This window comes from Crinia signifera, chromosome 1 (genome assembly GCF_055691185.1).
Source record: "Crinia signifera chromosome 1, ASM5569118v1, whole genome shotgun sequence".
Taxonomy (NCBI): domain Eukaryota; kingdom Metazoa; phylum Chordata; class Amphibia; order Anura; family Myobatrachidae; genus Crinia; species Crinia signifera.
Genome location: NC_139217.1, coordinates 302494585 through 302518566, shown reverse-complemented (window position 1 = coordinate 302518566; position 23982 = coordinate 302494585). Strand labels below are relative to the sequence as shown.

The 23982-nt window shown below is 42.6% G+C and overlaps 11 non-coding genes across 11 annotated transcripts; all 11 read left to right on the top strand.

The window, feature by feature from the left end:
• Positions 1 to 390: 390 nt before the first annotated feature.
• On the top strand, positions 391 to 473 carry TRNAL-CAG (transfer RNA leucine (anticodon CAG)). Its single transcript has one exon. It is a non-coding gene; the product is annotated as a tRNA-Leu (tRNA).
• Positions 474 to 2047: 1574 nt separating this feature from the next.
• Positions 2048 to 2130, top strand: TRNAL-CAG (transfer RNA leucine (anticodon CAG)). Its single transcript has one exon. It is a non-coding gene; the product is annotated as a tRNA-Leu (tRNA).
• A 6825-nt stretch (positions 2131 to 8955) lies between these two features.
• Positions 8956 to 9038, top strand: TRNAL-CAG (transfer RNA leucine (anticodon CAG)). The gene has a single exon. It is a non-coding gene; the product is annotated as a tRNA-Leu (tRNA).
• An 8048-nt stretch (positions 9039 to 17086) lies between these two features.
• On the top strand, positions 17087 to 17169 carry TRNAL-CAG (transfer RNA leucine (anticodon CAG)). The gene has a single exon. It is a non-coding gene; the product is annotated as a tRNA-Leu (tRNA).
• A 380-nt stretch (positions 17170 to 17549) lies between these two features.
• TRNAL-CAG (transfer RNA leucine (anticodon CAG)) lies at positions 17550 to 17632 on the top strand. The gene has a single exon. It is a non-coding gene; the product is annotated as a tRNA-Leu (tRNA).
• A 660-nt stretch (positions 17633 to 18292) lies between these two features.
• On the top strand, positions 18293 to 18375 carry TRNAL-CAG (transfer RNA leucine (anticodon CAG)). Its single transcript has one exon. It is a non-coding gene; the product is annotated as a tRNA-Leu (tRNA).
• A 380-nt stretch (positions 18376 to 18755) lies between these two features.
• Positions 18756 to 18838, top strand: TRNAL-CAG (transfer RNA leucine (anticodon CAG)). Its single transcript has one exon. It is a non-coding gene; the product is annotated as a tRNA-Leu (tRNA).
• A 3046-nt stretch (positions 18839 to 21884) lies between these two features.
• TRNAL-CAG (transfer RNA leucine (anticodon CAG)) lies at positions 21885 to 21967 on the top strand. Its single transcript has one exon. It is a non-coding gene; the product is annotated as a tRNA-Leu (tRNA).
• Positions 21968 to 22347: 380 nt separating this feature from the next.
• TRNAL-CAG (transfer RNA leucine (anticodon CAG)) lies at positions 22348 to 22430 on the top strand. Its single transcript has one exon. It is a non-coding gene; the product is annotated as a tRNA-Leu (tRNA).
• Positions 22431 to 23090: 660 nt separating this feature from the next.
• On the top strand, positions 23091 to 23173 carry TRNAL-CAG (transfer RNA leucine (anticodon CAG)). The gene has a single exon. It is a non-coding gene; the product is annotated as a tRNA-Leu (tRNA).
• Positions 23174 to 23553: 380 nt separating this feature from the next.
• Positions 23554 to 23636, top strand: TRNAL-CAG (transfer RNA leucine (anticodon CAG)). Its single transcript has one exon. It is a non-coding gene; the product is annotated as a tRNA-Leu (tRNA).
• The last annotated feature ends 346 nt before the right edge of the window (positions 23637 to 23982 follow it).

The window sequence follows — 23982 nt, the reverse complement described above, 5'->3', positions numbered from 1 at the left end:
GCGTGGGTTCAAATCCCACTTCATAATGACTCTTTCTTTTCTTATTTGTTCTTCAATTCTTCTTCCTTGTTGCATGAAAAAAGAATGACTTAAGAATTAGATGAAGACTCTCTGCCAAATTCTGTTTACAATTCCACCATGTAAAAAATGTATCAATCAATCCACAATTTTGCTATGTATCAAGAAAAGATCACACTGTTTTCTCTGTCAAAATAGGGGCCTGAAACCTACCAAAGAGATCAATGTCATGTTCTTTGTATTGGTCATGAACATAAACCCCACTTGGGTACATTAAAATAGGATCCAATCAATCCCATAAGCTAAACAAAGTAGACAGTTTGTGCAAGATTCACAAATTTTACTTCATAATATTAAATTAGTGTGATATATGTCAGGATGGCCGAGCGGTCTAAGGCGCTGCGTTCAGGTCGCAGTCTCCTCTGGAGGCGTGGGTTCAAATCCCACTTCTGACAGGACTCTTTCTTTTCTTATTTGTTCTTCAATTCTTCTTCCTTGTTGCATGAAAAAAGAATGACTTAAGAATTAGATGAACACTCTCTGCAAAATTCTGTTTCCAATTCCACCATGGAAAAAAATGTATCAATCAATCCACAATTTTGCTATGTATCAAGAAAAGATCACACTGTTTTCTCTTTAAAAATAGGGGCCTGAAACCTACCAAAGAGATCAATGTCATGTTCTTTGTATTGGTCATGAACATAAACCCCACTTGGGTACATTAAAATAGGATCCAATCAATCCCATAAGCTAAACAAAGTAGCCAGTTTGTGCAAGATTCACAAATTTCACTTCATAATATTACATTTTTCTTAAAAATAGTGCGATAGCTATATGTCAGGATGGCCGAGTGGTCCTTGGTCGCAGTCTCCTCTGGAGGCGTGGGTTCAAATCCCACTTCTGACATAGTTCTTCCTTTCTTTATTGGTTCTACTATTTCCTTTTCCTTTTTGCATGAGAAGAGAATGACTTAAGAATCAGATTAACACCCACTGCAAAACTCTGTTTCAATTTCCACCATTCAAAAAGGCATCAATCCATTATATTTTTATATAGCAAGAAAATAGCACACTATTCTTTGTACAAATAAGGGCTTGAAACCTACCACTGACATCAATATCATGCTTTTTGTATTATCTGCTCCATACTTCTTGATTTATATTTCGCTAAATAAAATACCTCCCAAATTAAGAATTTGGGAGGCATTTTTCTAACTTAAGAAAACTGCTCTTCTAAGCCATTGGTCATGAAAATAAACCCCACTTGGGTTTATTATAATAGAATCCAATGAATCCCACAAGCTAAATGAAGTAGCCAGTTTGTGCAATCTTCACAAATTTTACTCAACAGTGAGTGAAAATGCATCAGCAAACAAACTCTGGGCATTTGAATTCTAATCCTCAAAAGAGAAAATAAATCCTACTTTATACATTAGAACCACTTTCAAAATGAATGGAAAAGCAGTTGATACAGTCTTTAAATCAATAGTTTCTACAATATGACCATTGTATCGTTAGAGAGGGGATTTCGTACTATATCACTTTTTAAAAAGTTAATGTGATATATGTCAGGATGGCCGAGCTGTCTAAGGCGCTGCGTTCAGGTCGCAGTCTCCGCTGGAGGCTTGGGTTCAAATCCCACTTCTGACATGACTCTTTCTTTTCTTATTTGTTCTTCAATTCTTCTTCCTTGTTGCATGAAAAAAGAATGACTTAAGAATTAGATGAAGACTCTCTGCAAAATTCTGTTTACAATTCCACCATGTAAAAAATGTATCAATCAATCCACAATTTTGCTATGTATCAAGAAAAGATCACACTGTTTTCTCTGTCAAAATAGGGGCCTGAAACCTACCAAAGAGATCAATGTCATGTTCTTTGTATTGGTCATGAACATAAACCCCACTTGGGTACATTAAAATAGGATCCAATCAATCCCATAAGCTAAACAAAGTAGCCAGTTTGTGCAAGATTCACAAATTTCACTTCATAATATTACATTTTTCTTAAAAATAGTGCGATAGGTATATGTCAGGATGGCCGAGTGGTCTATGGCGCTGCGTTCAGGACGCAGTCTCCTCTGGAGGCGTGGGTTCAAAACCCACTTCTGACATAGTTCTTCCTTTCTTTATTGGTTCTACTTTTTCCTTTTCCTTTTTGCATGAGAAGAGAATGACTTAAGAATCAGATTAACACCCACTGCAAAGCTCTGTTTCAATTTCCACCATTCAAAAATGCATCATACCATTATGTTTTTATATAGAAAGAAAATAGCACACTATTCTTTGTACAAAAAAGGGCTTGAAAGCTACCACTGACATCAATATCATGCTTTTTGTATTGTCTGCTTCATACTTCTTGATTTATATTTTGCTAAATAAAATACCTCCCAAATTAAGAATTTGGGAGGCATTTTTCTAACTTAAGAAAACTGCTCTTCTAAGCCATTTGTCATGAAAATAAACCCCACTTGGGTTCATTATAATAGAATCCAATGAATCCCACAAGCTAAATGAAGTAGCCAGTTTGTGCAATCTTCACAAATTTTACTCAACAGTGAGTGAAAATGCATCAGCAAACAAACTCTGGGCATTTGAATTCTAATCCTCAAAAGAGAAAATAAATCCTACTTTATACATTAGAACCACTTTCAAAATGAATGGAAAAGCAGTTGATACAGTCTTTAAATCAATAGTTTCTACAATATGACCATTGTATCGTTAGAGAGGGGATTTCGTACTATATCACTTTTTAAAAAGTTAATGTGATATATATCAGGATGGCCGAGCTGTCTAAGGCGCTGCGTTCAGGTTGCAGTCTCCTCTGGAGGCGAGGGTTCAAATCCCACTTCTGACATGACGCTTTCTTTTCTTATTTGTTCTTCAATTCTTCTTCCTTGTTGCATGAAAAAAGAATGACTTAAGAATTAGATGAACACTCTCTGCAAAATTCTGTTTACAATTCCACCATGTAAAAAATGTATCAATCAATCCACAATTTTGCTATGTATCAAGAAAAGATCACACTGTTTTCTCTGTCAAAATAGGGGCCTGAAACCTACCAAAGAGATCAATGTCATGTTCTTTGTATTGGTCATGAACATAAACCCCACTTGGGTACATTAAAATAGGATCCAATCAATCCCATAAGCTAAACAAAGTAGCCAGTTTGTGCAAGATTCACAAATTTCACTTCATAATATTACATTTTTCTTATAAATAGTGCGATAGCTATATGTCAGGATGGCCGAGTGGTCTTTGGTTGCAGTCTCCTCTGGAGGCGTGGGTTCAAATCCCACTTCTGACATAGTTCTTCCTTTCTTTATTGGTTCTACTATTTCCTTTTCCTTTTTGCATGAGAAGAGAATGACTTAAGAATCAGATTAACACCCACTGCAAAACTCTGTTTCAATTTCCACCATTCAAAAAGGCATCAATCCATTATATTTTTATATAGCAAGAAAATAGCACACTATTCTTTGTACAAATAAGGGCTTGAAACCTACCACTGACATCAATATCATGCTTTTTGTATTATCTGCTCCATACTTCTTGATTTATATTTCGCTAAATAAAATACCTCCCAAATTAAGAATTTGGGAGGCATTTTTCTAACTTAAGAAAACTGCTCTTCTAAGCCATTGGTCATGAAAATAAACCCCACTTGGGTTTATTATAATAGAATCCAATGAATCCCACAAGCTAAATGAAGTAGCCAGTTTGTGCAATCTTCACAAATTTTACTCAACAGTGAGTGAAAATGCATCAGCAAACAAACTCTGGGCATTTGAATTCTAATCCTCAAAAGAGAAAATAAATCCTACTTTATACATTAGAACCACTTTCAAAATGAATGGAAAAGCAGTTGATACAGTCTTTAAATCAATAGTTTCTACAATATGACCATTGTATCGTTAGAGAGGGGATTTCGTACTATATCACTTTTTAAAAAGTTAGTGTGATATATGTCAGGATGGCCGAGCTGTCTAAGGCGCTGCGTTCAGGTCGCAGTCTCCTCTAGAGGCTTGGGTTCAAATCCCACTTCTGACAGGACTCTTTCTTTTCTTATTTGTTCTTCAATTCTTCTTCCTTGTTGCATGAAAAAAGAATGACTTAAGAATTAGATGAACACTCTCTGCAAAATTCTGTTTCCAATTCCACCATGGAAAAAAATGTATCAATCAATCCACAATTTTGCTATGTATCAAGAAAAGATCACACTGTTTTCTCTTTAAAAATAGGGGCCTGAAACCTACCAAAGAGATCAATGTCATGTTCTTTGTATTGGTCATGAACATAAACCCCACTTGGGTACTTTAAAATAGGATCCAATCAATCCCATAAGCTAAACAAAGTAGCCAGTTTGTGCAAGATTCACAAATTTCACTTCATAATATTACATTTTTCTTTTAAATAGTGCGATAGCTATATGTCAGGATGGCCGAGTGGTCTTTGGTTGCAGTCTCCTCTGGAGGCGTGGGTTCAAATCCCACTTCTGACATAGTTCTTCCTTTCTTTATTGGTTCTACTATTTCCTTTTCCTTTTTGCATGAGAAGAGAATGACTTAAGAATCAGATTAACACCCACTGCAAAACTCTGTTTCAATTTCCACCATTCAAAAATGCATCATACCATTATGTTTTTATATAGAAAGAAAATAGCACACTATTCTTTGTACAAAAAAGGGCTTGAAAGCTACCACTGACATCAATATCATGCTTTTTGTATTGTCTGCTTCATACTTCTTGATTTATATTTTGCTAAATAAAATACCTCCCAAATTAAGAATTTGGGAGGCATTTTTCTAACTTAAGAAAACTGCTCTTCTAAGCCATTGGTCATGAAAATAAACCCCACTTGGGTTCATTATAATAGAATCCAATGAATCCCACAAGCTAAAGGATGTAGCCTTTTTTTTTTTTTGGCTGTGTAGTCTTCTAGATGTGAAGTATTCTAGTGTAAAGTATGCAGACTATAGTAATATAACATAGGAGATATACTGGAGATGCACAGGAGGGAAACAGGAGGACAAAGAACACTTCATCCTTCATCTGCAACCCCAGCAATCAACATACTGCAGTGAGTTACCTGCCTCATCATCACCTTCAGTCTGCACAACCTGGACACTGATCTCCATGCTGAACTAAATGCTATCACACACTGCCTCTGTCTCACTTATACATTAACTATACTTCCTGTAGGCTCTCCACGCTTCCAGTATATCACCTTCTCACTGCTCATTCTAGGCCACTCCAATCTCACTCTATATCACTACTCTGACCAACTTTACACAGAAATATGGCTCCTAGATCCAGTCCCATACCAGTCCTTGCTGTCAGGTCTCTCCCCCTCTCAACTTCCACACCTTTCACACGCACCCACAACCCACACAACCTAATTACTATCTCACCTGTCCCCTCCCTTCCTTTCTCCTGTGCTCTCTGGAATGCTAGATCAGTCTGCAACAAGCTCCCAACCATCCAAGACCTCTTTATCTCCCACTATTTTAACCTTCTTGCCATCACTGAAACCTGGCTGTCCGCATCTGACACTACCTCCCCTGCTGCCCTCTCTTATGGAGGCCTGTCCTTCACACACTCGGTCAGACCGGATGGCCGCCAGGGTGGAGGAGTGGGCATCCTCCTCTCCCCCAACTGCACCTTCCGCGCCATCCCACCTGAGCCCTCCCTCACATTCTCCACCTTTGAGGTACACACTATCCGCCTCTTCTACCCCATTCACCTCCTTGTGGCTGTAATCTACCGCCCCCCTGGCCCCTGCTCCCCTTTCCTTGATAACTTTGCTGCGTGGCTTCCCCACTTTCTTGCCTCTGACCTCCCCTCTATCATCCTCGGTGACTTTAACATTCCTATTGACATCAATAATGCTGCCTCCTCTAACCTTCTTGACCTTACCACCTCCTTTGGACTTTCTCAATGGACCTCCACCCCCACTCATAATCTCGGACACTCCCTTGACCTAGTCTTCACCCACCATTGTAATCTCTCTGATTTCTCTAATTCTTCCTTCCCACTCTCTGACCACAATCTGCTCTCTTTCACCCTCTCATCCTCCCCTCTCCCCTCATTGCCCAGACCCACTATCACCAGACGTAACCTCGGATATCTTGACCCCACTGTCCTGTCTTCCCTGGAGACTTTCCTCTCTCCTCTCTCAACCATGACTTGCCCCAACCAGGCTGCCTCTTTCTATTACTCTTCTCTCACCTCTGCTCTCGACTCTGTAGCCCCCCTCCACACTGTTCCCCTTCGACGCTCTAAACCACAACCCTGGCACAACAAAATAACTAGATTCTTGCAAAAATGTGCACGCTCTGCTGAACGCCTCTGGAGGAAATCTCACTCTCTGGAAGACTTCCTCCATTTCAAGTTTATTCTCTCCTCCTACAGCGCTGCTCTCTCCTATACCAAACAATCTTTCTTCAAATCTCTCATATCTTCCCATTCCTCCAATCCCCGACGTCTCTTTGATACTTTCAACACTCTACTTCGCCCTGCACCACCCCTCCTCCCTTCATCCCTCACTGCCACTGACTTTGCCTCCTTCTTCCTCTCTAAAATTGAGGTAATCCGACATGATATCTCCTTCCATACCCCCTCTGCTGCCCACCCACCCCAATCATCCTCCCCTACCAACTACCCCACTCTGTCATCCTTCTGCCCTACTACAGCTGAGGAAGTCCGCTCCCTCATCTCATCCTCTCCCCCCTCTACCTGTCACTTGGACCCTCTCCCCTCCTGTCTCCTCAGTTCCCTCTCCCCCACTGGCTGCTCCCACCTTGCTCACCTCTTTAACCTATCTCTTTCTACTGGCATCTTTCCCTCACCCTTCAAACACGCTCTGGTCTCGCCTATTCTTAAAAAACCTAACCTGGACCCTTTATCTCCCACAAGCTACCGCCCTATCTCTCTTCTCCCATTTGCCTCTAAAATACTAGAACGGCTGGTCTACAGGCGTCTCACCAGCTACCTGTCTGACCACTCCATCCTAGATCCCCTTCAATCTGGCTTTCGCCCACTTCACTCCACTGAGACTGCCCTAGTGAAAGTCACCAATGACCTGCTGTCAGCCAAATCCAAGGGTCACTTCTCCCTGCTTATCCTTTTGGACCTATCTGCTGCCTTTGACACTGTGGATCACCCTCTCCTCCTCCACACACTCCAAAACATTGGCCTCTCTGGTACAGTCTTCAACTGGTTTTCCTCTTACCTCTTCAACCGTTCCTTCTCAGTCTCTGCCTCTGGCTCTACCTCACCACCTTCTATCCTTCCTGTCGGGGTCCCTCAGGGTTCCGTCCTTGGCCCCATTCTGTTCCCTCTGTACACCTCCTCTCTGGGTGCACTCATTAACTCCTTTGGCTTCCAATATCACCTCTATGCAGATGACACCCAAATCTACCTCTCCTCTCCTGATATGTCCCCCACTGTTTTCTCTCAAGTTTCCAACTGCCTCGCTGCCATCTCTACCTGGATGTCTGAGCGATTTCTGAAGCTGAATATGGACAAAACCGAACTTATTATCTTTCCCCCACCCAGAGCTATGCCCCCTACTAATATCTCTATCACTGTTAACAACACCATCATCTCCCCTGTTCCCCAACTCCGCTGCCTGGGTGTCACTCTTGACTCCTCTCTCTCCTTTGCACCCCACATCCAAGCCCTGGCCCATTCTTGTCGGTTCCAGTTACGCAACATTGCTCGCATCAGGCCCTTTCTCTAACAGAGTGCAACTAAGCTGATCATCCACTCATTAGTCATCTCACGGCTTGACTACTGTAATGCTCTTCTCACTGGCCTCGCTCAATCCCAACTAGCTCCTCTCCAATCTGTCCTCAATGCTGCAGCCAGGCTTATCTTCCTCTCCCGCCGCTCTAACTCTGCTACTCCCCTTCAACAAAATCTGCACTGGCTTCCATTCCCCTTCAGAATCCTCTTCAAACACCTCACACTCACATACAGGGCCATCTCTAATTCCATTGCTCCATATATCTCTAACCTCATCTCCATTCATACACCCTCCCGCCCTCTACGGTCAGCTGACGACTGTCGTCCCTCCTCCACCCTGATCACTGCTTCCCATGCTAGAGTACAGGACTTTGCCCGTGCTGCACCCCTTCAGTGGAACGCACTCCCTCGCTCCATTAGACTCTCCCCGACCTTGCAAAGCTTCAAACGGGCACTGAAAACTCACCTATTCATCAAAGCGTACCCTTCCACTGCATAAACCAGCTGGTTCTCCGACCCCTTGCCTGTTTACATCCTGGTATCTAACCACCACCCCCTCGCTTGCACCTCTTGTAATCTGTCTGTCTCCCCTTCCTACTAGATTGTAAGCTCCTCCGAGTAGGGCCCTCTTCCCTCCTGTTGTCAAAGCCCACTTCTCTTCACATTTCACTCACAGCTCTCCTTTACTCCAACACTCAGTGACCATCTTCATACTCATCTCCATCATTGGCCTCAAGCCTCTAGTTGTATGTTGATTGGGTCCTCACTACTTACATTTAAGCTGTAATGTGTATTGAACTGTGGTGCTCTTTATTTGTACTGTATTTTTGTTATTTATTCAATGTTATGCCAAGTTTTGTCTCCCTGTATTGTTCCTTTGTACGGCGCTGCGAAACACTTGTGGCGCCTTATAAATAAAATAATAATAATAATAATAATAGCCAGTTTGTGCAATCTTCACAAATTGTACTCAACAGTGAGTGAAAATGCATCAGCAAACAAACTCTGGGCATTTGAATTCTAATCCTCAAAAGAGAAAATAAATCCTACTTTATACATTAGAACCACTTTCAAAATGAATGGAAAAGCAATTGATACAGTCTTTAAATCAATAGTTTCTACAATATGACCATTGTATCGTTAGAGAGGGGATTTCGTACTATATCACTTTTTAAAAAGTTAGTGTGATATATGTCAGGATGGCCGAGCGGTCTAAGGCGCTGCGTTCAGGTCGCAGTCTCCTCTGGAGGCGTGGGTTCAAATCCCACTTCTGACATGACTCTTTCTTTTCTTATTTGTTCTTCAATTCTTCTTCCTTGTTGCATGAAAAAAGAATGACTTAAGAATTAGATGAACACTCTCTGCAAAATTCTGTTTCCAATTCCACCATGGAAAAAAATGTATCAATCAATCCACAATTTTGCTATGTATAAAGAAAAGATCACACTGTTTTCTCTTTAAAAATAGGGGCCTGAAACCTACCAAAGAGATCAATGTCATGTTCTTTGTATTGGTCATGAACATAAACCCCACTTGGGTACATTAAAATAGGATCCAATCAATCCCAAAAGCTAAACAAAGTAGCCAGTTTGTGCAAGATTCACAAATTTCACATCATAATATTAAATTTTTCTTAAAAATAGTGCGATAGCTATATGTCAGGATGGCCGAGTGGTCTTTGGTCGCAGTCTCCTCTGGAGGCGTGGATTCAAATCCCACTTCTGACATAGTTCTTCCTTTCTTTATTGGTTCTACTATTTCCTTTTCCTTTTTGCATGAGAAGAGAATGACTTAAGAATCAGATTAACACCCACTGCAAAACTCTGTTTCAATTTCCACCATTCAAAAAGGCATCAATCCATTATATATTTTTTTTTTGAATATTAAATTTTTATTGGGACAGCAGAAAGAAACACATACATTGTATAAACAGAGGCAGAGCAGTAAATCTGACATGAAACATCAAACAATGATTCCAGTAATTCCGTTGACAGTCATGCCCCCTGCTGAAAATCTTGGCATTAAACTGTGCCCGTAAATAACAGTTGGGGGTAAGATAACCCCAACAGTGAGAAAAAGAAAAAAGGAAGGAGGACTTGTGTGAAAGAAGAAATAGGTCAGTAGAGGGATAGGAGGCGGGGGGGGCAGACACACCGGGGGGGGGGGAAGGGTGTATGTACCCAGGTTATGAACATTGCATAGTACACTGTAGTCACAGTCAGGTTAACTGCTTGGCAGGTGGGGTGGGGAATGGAATGTGGTGATGTCCCAGGGATCGCTGGAAGATACTGATAAGCCCTGAGACTCTCTAAAGTCCATCCATTTAAGCCATTTCAGGTGTATTGAGGAGGCTGAAGAGGAGTAGCGGGCATTAATCGTCTCATAGAGGAAGTGGGTGTGCACCTTGTTGATAACGCCTCGTACCGTGGGGGTTTCAGCCGATTTCCACAGGAGCCCAATAGCGGCTTTCGCCGCAATCAGGATATGTCTTAAGATGTAGAGGTCTCCCCCCGCTATTGCGTTAGTGTAATGGAGCAAGGCTGTGATGGGCTCTAACTGGGTCGTAGTTTTAATCACGTTACCGATTAGGGAAGATATCTCCTCCCAGAAGTGCCTGATGAGGGGGCATTGCCAGAATATGTGGAGTATAGACCCAGTCTCCCCGCACCCTCTCCAGCACAGGTGAGAGACCTCAGGCCAAATAGCATGGAGGCGTAGGGGGGTGAAGTAGGCCCTATGGCACAGTTTAAAAAACATCTCTGAGTGTAGTAGGCACTTAGACATTTTAAACCCCGAGAGGAGGATGGCGTCCCATGTTTCTTCGTCTAAGGTGATGTTAAGGTCAGTTTCCCATTTGAGCTGGGCGGGGAGTTTCCCTCTTTTCGTTGATGTTATCAGGTAGTCATACCACCTGGAGATCCCGCCTTTGTGGGAGCCGTTCTGCAATCTGGAGGGGATGAGAGTGGGGGCTGGCAGAATGGGGTCTGAGCCCCTTCTAAGAGTCGATAACCAGTGTCTAATTTGTAAGTATTTGAAAAAATCGCTCTTGGGAAGCCCAAACCTCTCCCTGAGCTCCGAGAATTGTGTCAGAGATCCACCCTGGACCATGTGTCCCAGGTCCGCAATGCCTGCAATGATCCACCCGTCCAGGCTTAGATTAGGGATCAGTTTGGCAATAGCCTTGAGGGAGAGGTTGGTGTTTGGAAGAGCGATCCCACCTATGTCTCCCAGTACTCTGGCCCTTGTATCTAGAGTCGCCTTTGTGGCCATACATAGTTCCGGTTTTCCGGGGGTGGCCTTGATGGGGAGCCAGAACATGTCAGTGAGGGGGAATTGACTTGCTAAGGTTTGTTCAATTAATACCCAGGGTTTCGGTTCCTGATTGTTAAACCAGTCCCCAGCTTGGCTCAAGAGGCAGGCCTGACGGTATTTTTCTAAATCGGGGTATCCTGCTCCTCCCAGGGCTTTTGGTAGAGCCATGGTTTCCCTTGATATTCTCGGTTTTGACCCCTTCCAAATGTATTTAGTGAGTAGTGTATTAAGTTTACAGAGTAGGGATTTAGGGAGGTTTCTGGGGATCGCGCAAAATAAGTATAGGAGTTTAGGGAGTAAAATCATTTTGGATGCCGCCAGCCTACCCAGCCACGAGATTTCGTGTAGGGACCATTCCTGTATGAGTTTTTGAAAGGAGTTTATGAGTGGGGTGAAATTGCATTCTATTAGATGTGGGTCCCTAGCGACTTGAACCCCTAGGTATTTGATGGCTCTCTCCTGCCAGGCGTAGCGGTAGGAGTCCTTAAGGCGTGCTACATTGGCTAGAGGGATATTTACCGGTAGGGCTTCTGTTTTATTTGTGTTCAGTCTATAGTAAGAGACCGCAGAGTAAGCATCTAGGGTTTCATGGACCGCTGGGAGGGATTTCTCTGGCTGCAGAAGGCATAAGAGAACATCGTCTGCGAATAGACAGATCTTGTGGGAAGTGTTCCCAATCTGCGGGCCTAAGATACGGTCGTCAGTTCTGATTTTGACTGCTAAAGGCTCCATTGCCAGGACGAAAATCAACGGGGAGAGGGGACACCCCTGTCTAGTACCATTGGTTATTGGAAAACTAGAAGAGAGGCTGCCGTTGGAGTAGAGGGTGGGAGTAGAGGGTGGGAGTAGAGGGCAAATATTGAGTCCAGGAATCTACCACCCATGCCAAAGCGCTTCAGCACTTCTCTTAGGTAGCCCCAGTGAAGCCGATCAAACGCCTTCTCAGCGTCTAGTGACAACAGCAGCAGGGGGGATTTGGCCCTGTCGCACACCTCCAGAACATTGAACACTCTACGGGTGTTGTCCGGGGCCTGTCTCCCCGGCACGAAGCCCACCTGGTCCCCCCCCACTAGGGACTGGAGGAGGGGGGCCAGTCTGTTGGCCAATAGTTTGGCGTACAGTTTCAGGTCTGTGTTTAACAGCGCAATGGGTCTATAGTTCTGGACCGAGGTGGGTGGCTTACCGGGTTTCGGGATGGTTACAATCCGGGCTTCTAACATTTCCTTGGGGAATATACCCGACTGGGAGGCCTCATTGAAGACGTTGGTCATTATCGGGCTCAGTTCATTTTTGAAGCATTTATAGAAATTGGTGGGGTAGCCGTCAGGGCCTGGGGCTTTGTCTCTGGGTAACCTGTCGATGGCAGACTCTATCTCCGTTTTAGACCAAGGCGCGTTGAGAGCCTGGCCCACCTCGGACTCTAGTACTGGTAGACTGATACTGTCGAGGAAGGAGGTGATCCCTTCGAACGTCGGCTGGGGGGTGTGTGAATCGGAATTCAAATTATATAGTTTAGCGTAGTAGTCTGCGAAGGTGTCCGCAATCTGGAAGGGGTCTACTACTCTGGTACCCCTGGAATTGATCAGTAGGTCTACCCTGTTTTTAGCTCTTCTCCCTCTTAATTTCCTTGCTAGCAGCCTCCCCGCTTTATTTCCAAATAGGTAGAAGCGTTGGTTCAGCCTCTCAACATTTTTCTGAATCTCTCTAAAGGAAAGGGCGTTAACTCTGTCCCTGGCCCGGTTGAGTTGCGCGCCTATGTCTCTGTCTAGGGGGTTATGTTTATGTGCTGCTTCTAGCCTAAGAAGATCCTCATCTGCAGTGCGTCTCTCGTTCTCCTCTGCTCTCTTAACTCTGACTGCCGCTTGTAATGCAGAGCCCCGCACAACAGCTTTCAGAGCACACCAGTGTGTGAAAATATTTGTATCTTCTGGGTCATTATTGGCTACATAACTGGAGATTGAGTCCTGGATCGTTTTCCTGGAGTCTAAGTGGGACAGGGCCGAGCGGCCCAGTCGCCACGGACCCGGGGGAGCCCTGAATGAACCCAGATCCCACACCAACCGTAAGGGGGAATGGTCGGACCAGGTGATGGGCAGGATCACGGCCTCAACTATGGAGGCCAGAGACCACTTATCCATCAGGGCTAGATCTATTCTCGAATACGATTGGTGGGGGTGTGAGAAAAAGGTGTAGTCTCTGGTGTTCGGATTTCTAGCACGCCAAACATCGTGAAGCTCGAACTCGTTAATGAGCTGTTTAAATCTCCTAGACGGTCCTAGATTAGGGACACCTCTATGGTTGGGGGAGCGGGATCTGTCCATTACTACATCTGGAGTTAAATTAAAGTCCCCCAGAATCCATAGCGCACCCTTGGAGTGTTCCTGAATTTTAGAGAACAGTTTTCTACTGAATTTCAATTGCCCTGTATTGGGGGCGTAGCAGGAGACCAGGGTCACATCTATCCCATCCAGGAGACCCACCAAGACCAGAAACCTGCCCTCAGGATCGGCGTATTGTTTTGAAACAGAGAAGGAACATGTTGCAGAGATTAGAATGGCCACTCCCGCTTTTTTGCGGGGGCCGTCTGCTGTATAGCAGAGCGGGTATTTGTTATCGTAAAATTTAGGTGGGGCGTTCCTAGCGAAGTGGGTCTCCTGAACGGCCACAACATGGGCTTTTAGTTTGTGGAAATAGGATAACGCCAGCCTCCTCTTATTGGGGGAGTTTAAGCCCTTAGCATTCAGTGATAGAACATTAATCATTGTGGGGGGGTTTGGGGGATATAGCCCGCCTCTATTCAGTATTAGCGTGAATAACCTGTGGCAATCACTGGGAATCAGTAGCTTCTCAAGTAACCTGGGCAAGTGGATACCAGACAGGGGGGACCCAGGGGGGGGAGAGACACGAGGGGGAGGGGGAGGGCTAGGGTAGAGAACAGAAGGAAAGGCCCGAGAAGGGGAGAGAAAGAGAAGAGAGAAAGAAAAAACAATTGGCAACTCCATAAGGAGTCGTAGTGGGAGACTACAACGTGGTCGTCCCATCGGGTAGTTCAGGGGGGTAGTGGTCCTAACCCCCATGAGGACAGTTATAGCTAAATTAATGATGCCCTGAACATGAACAAAGAGAAACAAACCCTCGCACAACACTGGGTAACAAGAGGAACAGAGTAGCAGACCTAGGAGGCAATATAAGACTATGTGGCTAGACTGAAAAGTAAAGCAAAACAAGCACGTACATTCTAGTCTTATAGGCTAATACTTATGCTGAGAAATGGAGTATTTGCCCCAGAGTTTGCTAGGGTACCTGGTAGGGTGTAAAAAGAGATTAATAGCACAACAGCCAGCAACAACCCAGACCTTCCTGGTAAATAACCTAACTTTATACGTTATACGTTACTCCACCGAGGACCAGTCCTGCTGAAGTCCTCGAGCCGGGGAGGCCGCAGGGGGGGGTTCAAGTAGGCTCCATTTCGCTAGCAGCTTCATGCCCTCTTCAACGGAGGTGATGGGAATTGTAGAGCCCTCTCTTTGGATGAGAAGTCGAGTCGGGAAAGCCCAGCGGTATAAGATGTTGGCCTTTCTCAAAGCCGAGGTGACAGGCTGCAGGGAACGTCTCTTAAGCAGGGTGGCTCTGGAGAAGTCGCCGAAGAGTTGGAGAGGGCCTAGGATCGCCGCGGATTCAGCCGAGGGTCTCGCAGCCTTCAGGAGGGCCTCCTTGATGTGGAAGTAGTGGACCCGCATCAATACATCTCTCGGGGCATCTTCCGGGGCGGATCTAGCCTTGGGAAGCCTATGAATTCTGTCCAACAGGAGGTCAGCAGAGGAGGCCGATGGTAGCAGCTTTCTGAAGACGTCCAAGGCAAAGTCATTAAGGCTACTGTTGGAAATGTTTTCCGGGATGCCCCTGATCTTGAGGTTGTTCCTCCTAGACCTGTCTTCCATATCTGTGATTTTCTCTCGTAGAGCGATCACTTCTTCCTCTAATGAGGCGTGAGAGTCAATTAGCACGTTGTGGGACTGCACCATCTCTCCCATTTTGTTTTCTAGTGCATCCGTACGTTCCCCCAGGTCATCAATTGAGCGTTGGCAGAATTGTAATGACTGGCGTATTTCGGACGACACCTCGTCTTTCATTTGGGTGAGGAGAATCTTCAGGTTGCCCACTGTCAGTGCAGCGTCGTCTGGGATCTCAGTGCGGTGTGGGGGTCCCGGTTGGGTCTGAGGAGAAGGGGGGCGGCTCTCTACGAGGGGGGCAGTCTTAGGGGGACCAGTAGGTGACACGCCGGGTCCCTGACCGCCTCCCGAGCTTCTGGGTGAGGGCTTAAAGAAGGGGACCTGGGGCATTGATTTAGTGACTTTACTTCTTTTGGAGGGCATGATGGGTGTTATAACCCAGAGGGCAGCGGGTTTAGATCAATAAAGACAGGGGTGATGGTTGGCGGCTATTGGCTTTCAGTGGTGGACCAGGTACAGGGCATATGATATCTGGCAGCTCGTTGTTCAGCTAGTCGCAATGTGCCTCATGGGGGGTGGGCAGTTGCTTCATATGCCAGGAGCCATATCTGGCGTGTCAGCGGCAGGAGTTGCCTTAGAGCTGACGCTTATGCTGGGAAGGTGCTCCTGTGGAGTACAGCTATGTGCAGCTCCTAAGGGCCTTGCTTTATTCTGTGGGCCCCGGGCAAAGGTGCCCCAGGGCCAGGCTGGACACTGTGCTAGTCCCAGTCTCTGGCTTGGCAGCCCTTACCTGTTACCAGGCAGTGTAATCAGTGTAATCAGGTGGGGTCTCTCAGCTGGTGGTCAGCGGGGGGCTCCGGGGAGGATCCTGAGTGGACCCTGGGTTCGGGGGCGGCAGGAGTCCCAGGGGGGGTCAGAGACACGTGGTGGCCGGGGGGTGATGGAGTGGGTCAGACTAGGGGGCGCCCAGCGTCAGCCTCCCTTCCTCTGCTGACAGGCTTGTGAGGGGAGAAGATCTGTGGAGACTCCCAGGCTTCCCCCCGCCTCTACTTACTCCCTGGTGCTGGCCTCCGGGTCTCCTGTATCGCCGCCCAACGTGCGGTGGGGTCTGCCCGGTGACCCGACTCCTCGCCGCCGAGTGACGCTCCGGCCTCAGAACTACACGGTCCAGGGGAGGGGGAACCCCCTGCTTTGATTCAGCGGCTGGGCGCCGTCGCTGGAGCCTCCTCTCCTTCAGGGCGCCAGCCGCAGCGATTTTCTCCGCGGCCGCACGCCGCCCGGATCGGCGGTATAACTCGAGGCCCCGGCTCCGTGCTGCGGCCTAGGCCGCAACCCGCAGGCGCCTCTAAAAAGGCACCCCGGCTCCGCAGCAGCGGCACACAAACACCGGAGCCAGGTGGGGGCACAGGGCAACCGGATTGAGGAGGATTCAGGGGCGAAAAGGTTAGAAAATAGCCCCTTTTTGCTCGTTCCTTAGGAGCTCACTCGAGGCACGTCTGCTTGGGTTGCTGTCCAGGCCACGCCCCCAATCCATTATATTTTTATATAGCAAGAAAATAGCACACTATTCTTTGTACAAATAAGGGCTTGAAACCTACCACTGACATCAATATCATGCTTTTTGTATTATCTGCTCCATACTTCTTGATTTATATTTCGCTAAATAAAATACCTCCCAAATTAAGAATTTGGGAGGCATTTTTCTAACTTAAGAAAACTGCTCTTCTAAGCCATTGGTCATGAAAATAAACCCCACTTGGGTTCATTATAATAGAATCCAATGAATCCCACAAGCTAAATGAAGTAGCCAGTTTGTGCAATCTTCACAAATTTTACTCAACAGTGAGTGAAAATGCATCAGCAAACAAACTCTGGGCATTTGAATTCTAATCCTCAAAAGAGAAAAGAAATCCTACTTTATACATTAGAACCACTTTCAAAATGAATGGAAAAGCAGTTGATACAGTCTTTAAATCAATAGTTTCTACAATATGACCATTGTATCGTTAGAGAGGGGATTTCGTACTATATCACTTTTTAAAAAGTTAATGTGATATATGTCAGGATGGCCGAGCTGTCTAAGGTGCTGCGTTCAGGTCGCAGTCTCCTCTGGAGGCGTGGGTTCAAATCCCACTTCTGACATGACTCTTTCTTTTCTTATTTGTTCTTCAATTCTTCTTCCTTGTTGCATGAAAAAAGAATGACTTAAGAATTAGATGAAGACTCTCTGCAAAATTCTGTTTACAATTCCACCATGGAAAAAATGTATCAATCAATCCACAATTTTGCTATGTATCAAGAAAAGATCACACTGTTTTCTCTGTCAAAATAGGGGCCTGAAACCTACCAAAGAGATCAATGTCATGTTCTTTGTATTGGTCATGAACATAAACCCCACTTGGGTACATTAAAATAAGATCCAATCAATCCCATAAGCTAAACAAAGTAGCCAGTTTGTGCAAGATTCACAAATTTCACTTCATAATATTAAATTTTTCTTAAAAATAGTGCGATAGGTATATGTCAGGATGGCCGAGTGGTCTATGGCGCTGCGTTCAGGTCGCAGTCTCCTCTGGAGGCGTGGGTTCAAATCCCACTTCTGACATAGTTCTTCCTTTCTTTATTGGTTCTACTATTTCCTCTTCCTTGTTGCATGAGAAGAGAATGACTTAAGAATCAGATTAACACCCACTGCAAAACTCTGTTTCAATTTCCACCATTCAAAAATGCATCAATCCATTATGTTTTTATATAGAAAGAAAATAGCACACTATTCTTTGTACAAATAAGGGATTGAAAGCTACCACTGACATCAATATCATGCTTTTTGTATTGTCTGCTTCATACTTCTTGATTTATATTTTGCTAAATAAAATACCTCCCAAATTAAGAATTTGGGAGGCATTTTTCTAACTTAAGAAAACTGCTCTTCTAAGCCATTGGTCATGAAAATAAACCCCACTTGGGTTTATTATAATAGAATCCAATGAATCCCACAAGCTAAAGGAAGTAGCCAGTTTGTGCAATCTTCACAAATTTTACTCAACAGTGAGTGAAAATGCATCAGCAAACAAACTCTGGGCATTTGAATTCTAGTCCTCAAAAGAGAAAATAAATCCTACTTTATACATTAGAACCACTTTCAAAATGAATGGAAAAGCAATTGATACAGTCTTTAAATCAATAGTTTCTACAATATGACCATTGTATCGTTAGAGAGGGGATTTCGTACTATATCACTTTTTAAAAAGCTAGTGTGATATATGTCAGGATGGCCGAGCGGTCTAAGGCGCTGCGTTCAGGTCGCAGTCATCTCTGGAGGCGTGGGTTCAAATCCCACTTCTGACATGACTCTTTCTTTTCTTATTTGTTCTTCAATTCTTCTTCCTTGTTGCATGAAAAAAGAATGACTTAAGAATTAGATGAACACTCTCTGCAAAATTCTGTTTCCAATTCCACCATGTAAAAAATGTATCAATCTATCCACAATTTTGCTATGTATCAAGAAAAGATCACACTGTTTTCTCAGTCAAAATAGGGGCCTGAAACCTAACAAAGAGATCAATGTCATGTTCTTTGTATTGGTCATGAACATAAATCCCACTAGGGTACATTAAAATAGGATCCAATCAATCCCATAAGCTAAACAAAGTAGCCAGTTTGTGCAAGATTCACAAATTTCACTTCATAATATTAAATTTTTCTTAAAAATAGTGCAATAGGTATATGTCAGGATGGCCGAGTGGTCTATGGCGCTGCGTTCAGGACGCAGTCTCCTCTGGAGGCGTGGGTTCAAATCCCACTTCTGACATAGTTCTTCCTTTCTTTATTGGTTCTACTATTTCCTCTTAATTGTTGCATGAGAAGAGAATGACTTAAGAATCAGATTAACACCCACTGCAAAACTCTGTTTCAATTTCCACCATTCAAAAATGCATCAATCCATTATGTTTTTATATAGAAAGAAAATAGCACACTATTCTTTGTACAAAAAAGGGCTTGAAAGCTACCACTGACATCAATATCATGCTTTTTGTATTGTATGCTTCATACTTCTTGATTTATATTTGCTAAATAAAATACCTCCCAAATTAAGAATTTGGGAGGCATTTTTCTAACTTAAGAAAACTGCTCTTCTAAGCCATTGGTCATGAAAATAAACCCCACTTGGGTTCATTATAATAGAATCCAATGAATCCCACAAGCTAAAGGAAGTTGCCAGTTTGTGCAATCTTCACAAATTTTACTCAACAGTGAGTGAAAATGCATCAGCAAACAAACTCTGGGCATTTGAATTCTAATCCTCAAAAGAGAAAATAAATCCTACTTTATACATTAGAACCACTTTCAAAATGAATGGAAAAGCAATTGATACAGTCTTTCAATCAATAGTTTCTACAATATGACCATTGTATCAATAGAGAGGGGATTTCGTACTATATCACTTTTTAAAAAACTAGTGTGATATATGTCAGGATGGCCGAGCTGTCTAAGGCGCTGCGTTCAGGTCGTTGTCTCCTCTGGAGGCGTGGGTTCAAATCCCACTTCTGACAGGACTCTTTCTTTTCTTATTTGTTCTTCAATTCTTCTTCCTTGTTACATGAAAAAAGAATGACTTAAGAATTAGATGAACACTCTCTGCAAAATTCTGTTTCCAATTCCACCATGGAAAAAAATGTATCAATCAATCCACAATTTTGCTATGTATGAAGAAAAGATCACACTGTTTTCTCTTTAAAAATAGGGGCCTGAAACCTACCAAAGAGATCAATGTCATGTTCTTTGTATTGGTCATGAACATAAACCCCACTTGGGTACATTAAAATAGGATCCAATCAATCCCATAAGCTAAACAAAGTAGCCAGTTTGTGCAAGATTCACAAATTTCACTTCATAATATTACATTTTTCTTAAAAATAGTGCGATAGCTATATGTCAGGATGGCCGAGTGGTCTTTGGTCGCAGTCTCCTCTGGAGGCGTGGGTTCAAATCCCACTTCTGACATAGTTCTTCCTTTCTTTATTGGTTCTACTATTTCCTTTTCCTTTTTGCATGAGAAGAGAATGACTTAAGAATCAGATTAACATCCACTGCAAAACTCTGTTTCAATTTCCACCATTCAAAAAGGCATCAATCCATTATATTTTTATATAGCAAGAAAATAGCACACTATTCTTTGTACAAATAAGGGCTTGAAACCTACCACTGACATCAATATCATGCTTTTTGTATTATCTGCTCCATACTTCTTGATTTATATTTCTCTAAATAAAATACCTCCCAAATTAAGAATTTGGGAGGCATTTTTCTAACTTAAGAAAACTGCTCTTCTAAACCATTGGTCATGAAAATAAACCCCACTTGGGTTTATTATAATAGAATCCAATGAATCCCACAAGCTAAAGGAAGTAGCCAGTTTGTGCAATCTTCACAAATTTTACTCAACAGTGAGTGAAAATGCATCAGCAAACAAACTCTGGGCATTTGAATTCTAGTCCTCAAAAGAGAAAATAAATCCTACTTTATACATTAGAACAACTTTCAAAATGAATGGAAAAGCAATTGATACAGTCTTTAAATCAATAGTTTCTACAATATGACCATTGTATCGTTAGAGAGGGGATTTCGTACTATATCACTTTTTAAAAAGTTAATGTGATATATGTCAGGATGGCCGTGCTGTCTAAGGCGCTGCGTTCAGGTCGCAGTCTCCTCTGGAGGTGTGGGTTCAAATCCCACTTCTGACATGACTCTTTCTTTTCTTATTTGTTCTTCAATTCTTCTTCCTTGTTGCATGAAAAAAGAATGACTTAAGAATTAGATGAAGACTCTCTGCAAAATTCTGTTTACAATTCCACCATGTAAAAAATGTATCAATCAATCCAAAATTCTGCTATGTATCAAGAAAAGATCACACTGTTTTCTCTTTAAAAATAGGGGCCTGAAACCTACCAAAGAGATCAATGTCATCTTCTTTGTATTGGTCATGAACATAAACCCCACTTGGGTACATTAAAATAGGATCCAATCAATCCCATAAGCTAAACAAAGTAGCCAGTTTGTGCAAGATTCACAAATTTCACTTCATAATATTACATTTTTCTTAAAAATAGTGCGATAGCTATATGTCAGGATGGAAGAGTGGTCTTTGGTCGCAGTCTCCTCTGGAGGCGTGGGTTCAAATCCCACTTCTGACATAGTTCTTCCTTTCTTTATTGGTTCTACTATTTCCTCTTCCTTGTTGCATGAGAAGAGAATGACTTAAGAATCAGATTAACACCCACTGCAAAACTCTGTTTCAATTTCCACCATTCAAAAATGCATCAATCCATTATGTTTTTATATAGAAAGAAAATAGCACACTATTCTTTGTACAAATAAGGGATTGAAAGCTACCACTGACATCAATATCATGCTTTTTGTATTGTCTGCTTCATACTTCTTGATTTATATTTTGCTAAATAAAATACCTCCCAAATTAAGAATTTGGGAGGCATTTTTCTAACTTAAGAAAACTGCTCTTCTAAGCCATTGGTCATGAAAATAAACCCCACTTGGGTTTATTATAATAGAATCCAATGAATCCCACAAGCTAAAGGAAGTAGCCAGTTTGTGCAATCTTCACAAATTTTACTCAACAGTGAGTGAAAATGCATCAGCAAACAAACTCTGGGCATTTGAATTCTAGTCCTCAAAAGAGAAAATAAATCCTACTTTATACATTAGAACCACTTTCAAAATGAATGGAAAAGCAATTGATACAGTCTTTAAATCAATAGTTTCTACAATATGACCATTGTATCGTTAGAGAGGGGATTTCGTACTATATCACTTTTTAAAAAGTTAGTGTGATATATGTCAGGATGGCCGAGCGGTCTAAGGCGCTGCGTTCAGGTCGCAGTCACCTCTGGAGGCGTGGGTTCAAATCCCACTTCTGACATGACTCTTGATTTTCTTATTTGTTCTTCAATTCTTCTTCCTTGTTGCATGAAAAAAGAATGACTTAAGAATTAGATGAACACTCTCTGCAAAATTCTGTTTCCAATTCCACCATGTAAAAAATGTATCAATCAATCCACAATTTTGCTATGTATCAAGAAAAGATCACACTGTTTTCTCAGTCAAAATAGGGGCCTGAAACCTACCAAAGAGATCAATGTCATGTTCTTTGTATTGGTCATGAACATAAATCCCACTAGGGTACATTAAAATAGGATCCAATCAATCCCATAAGCTAAACAAAGTAGCCAGTTTGTGCAAGATTCACAAATTTCACTTCATAATATTAAATTTTTCTTAAAAATAGTGCGATAGGTATATGTCAGGATGGCCGAGTGGTCTATGGCGCTGCGTTCAGGTCGCAGTCTCCTCTGGAGGCGTGGGTTCAAATCCCACTTCTGACATAGTTCTTCCTTTCTTTATTGGTTCTACTATTTCCTCTTCCTTGTTGCATGAGAAGAGAATGACTTAAGAATCAGATTAACACCCACTGCAAAACTCTGTTTCAATTTCCACCATTCAAAAATGCATCAATCCATTATGTTTTTATATAGAAAGAAAATAGCACACTATTCTTTGTACAAAAAAGGGCTTGAAAGCTACCACTGACATCAATATCATGCTTTTTGTATTGTCTGCTTCATACTTCTTGATTAATATTTTGCTAAATAAAATACCTCCGAAATTAAGAATTTGGGAGGCATTTTTCTAACTTAAGAAAACTGCTCTTCTAAGCCATTGGTCATGAAAATAAACCCCACTTGGGTTCATTATAATAGAATCCAATGAATCCCACAAGCTAAAGGAAGTAGCCAGTTTGTGCAATCTTCACAAATTTTACTCAACAGTGAGTGAAAATGCATCAGCAAACAAACTCTGGGCATTTGAATTCTAATCCTCAAAAGAGAAAATAAATCCTACTTTATACATTAGAACCACTTTCAAAATGAATGGAAAAGCAATTGATACAGTCTTTAAATCAATAGTTTCTACAATATGACCATTGTATCGTTAGAGAGGGGATTTCGTACTATATCACTTTTTAAAAAGTTAGTGTGATATATGTCAGGATGGCCGAGCGGTCTAAGGCGCTGCGTTCAGGTCGCAGTCTCCTCTGGAGGCGTTGGTTCAAATCCCACTTCTAACATGACTCTTTCTTTTCTTATTTGTTCTTCAATTCTTCTTCCTTGTTGCATGAAAAAAGAATGACTTAAGAATTAGATGAACACTCTCTGCAAAATTCTGTTTCCAATTCCACCATGTAAAAAATGTATCAATCAATCCACAATTTTGCTATGTATCAAGAAAAGATCACACTGTTTTCTCTGTCAAAATAGGGGCCTGAAACCTACCAAAGAGATCAATGTCATGTTCTTTGTATTGGTCATGAACATAAACCCCACTTGGGTACATTAAAATAGGATCCAATCAATCCCATAAGCTAAACAAAGTAGCCAGTTTGTGCAAGATTCACAAATTTCACTTCATAATATTAAATTTTTCTTAAAAATAGTGCGATAGGTATATGTCAGGATGGCCGAGTGGTCTATGGCGCTGCGTTCAGGTCGCAGTCTCCTCTGGAGGCGTGGGTTCAAATCCCACTTCTGACATAGTTCTTCCTTTCTTTATTGGTTCTACTATTTCCTCTTCCTTGTTGCATGAGAAGAGAATGACTTAAGATACAGATTAACACCCACTGCAAAACTCTGTTTCAATTTCCACCATTCAAAAATGCATCAATCCATTATGTTTTTATATAGAAAGAAAATAGCACCCTATTCTTCGTACAAAAAAGGGCTTGAAAGCTACCACTGACATCAATATCATGCTTTTTGTATTGTCTGGTTCATACTTCTTGATTTATATTTTGCTAAATAAAATACCTCCCAAATTAAGAATTTGGGAGGCATTTTTCTAACTTAAGAAAACTGCTCTTCTAAGCCATTGGTCATGAAA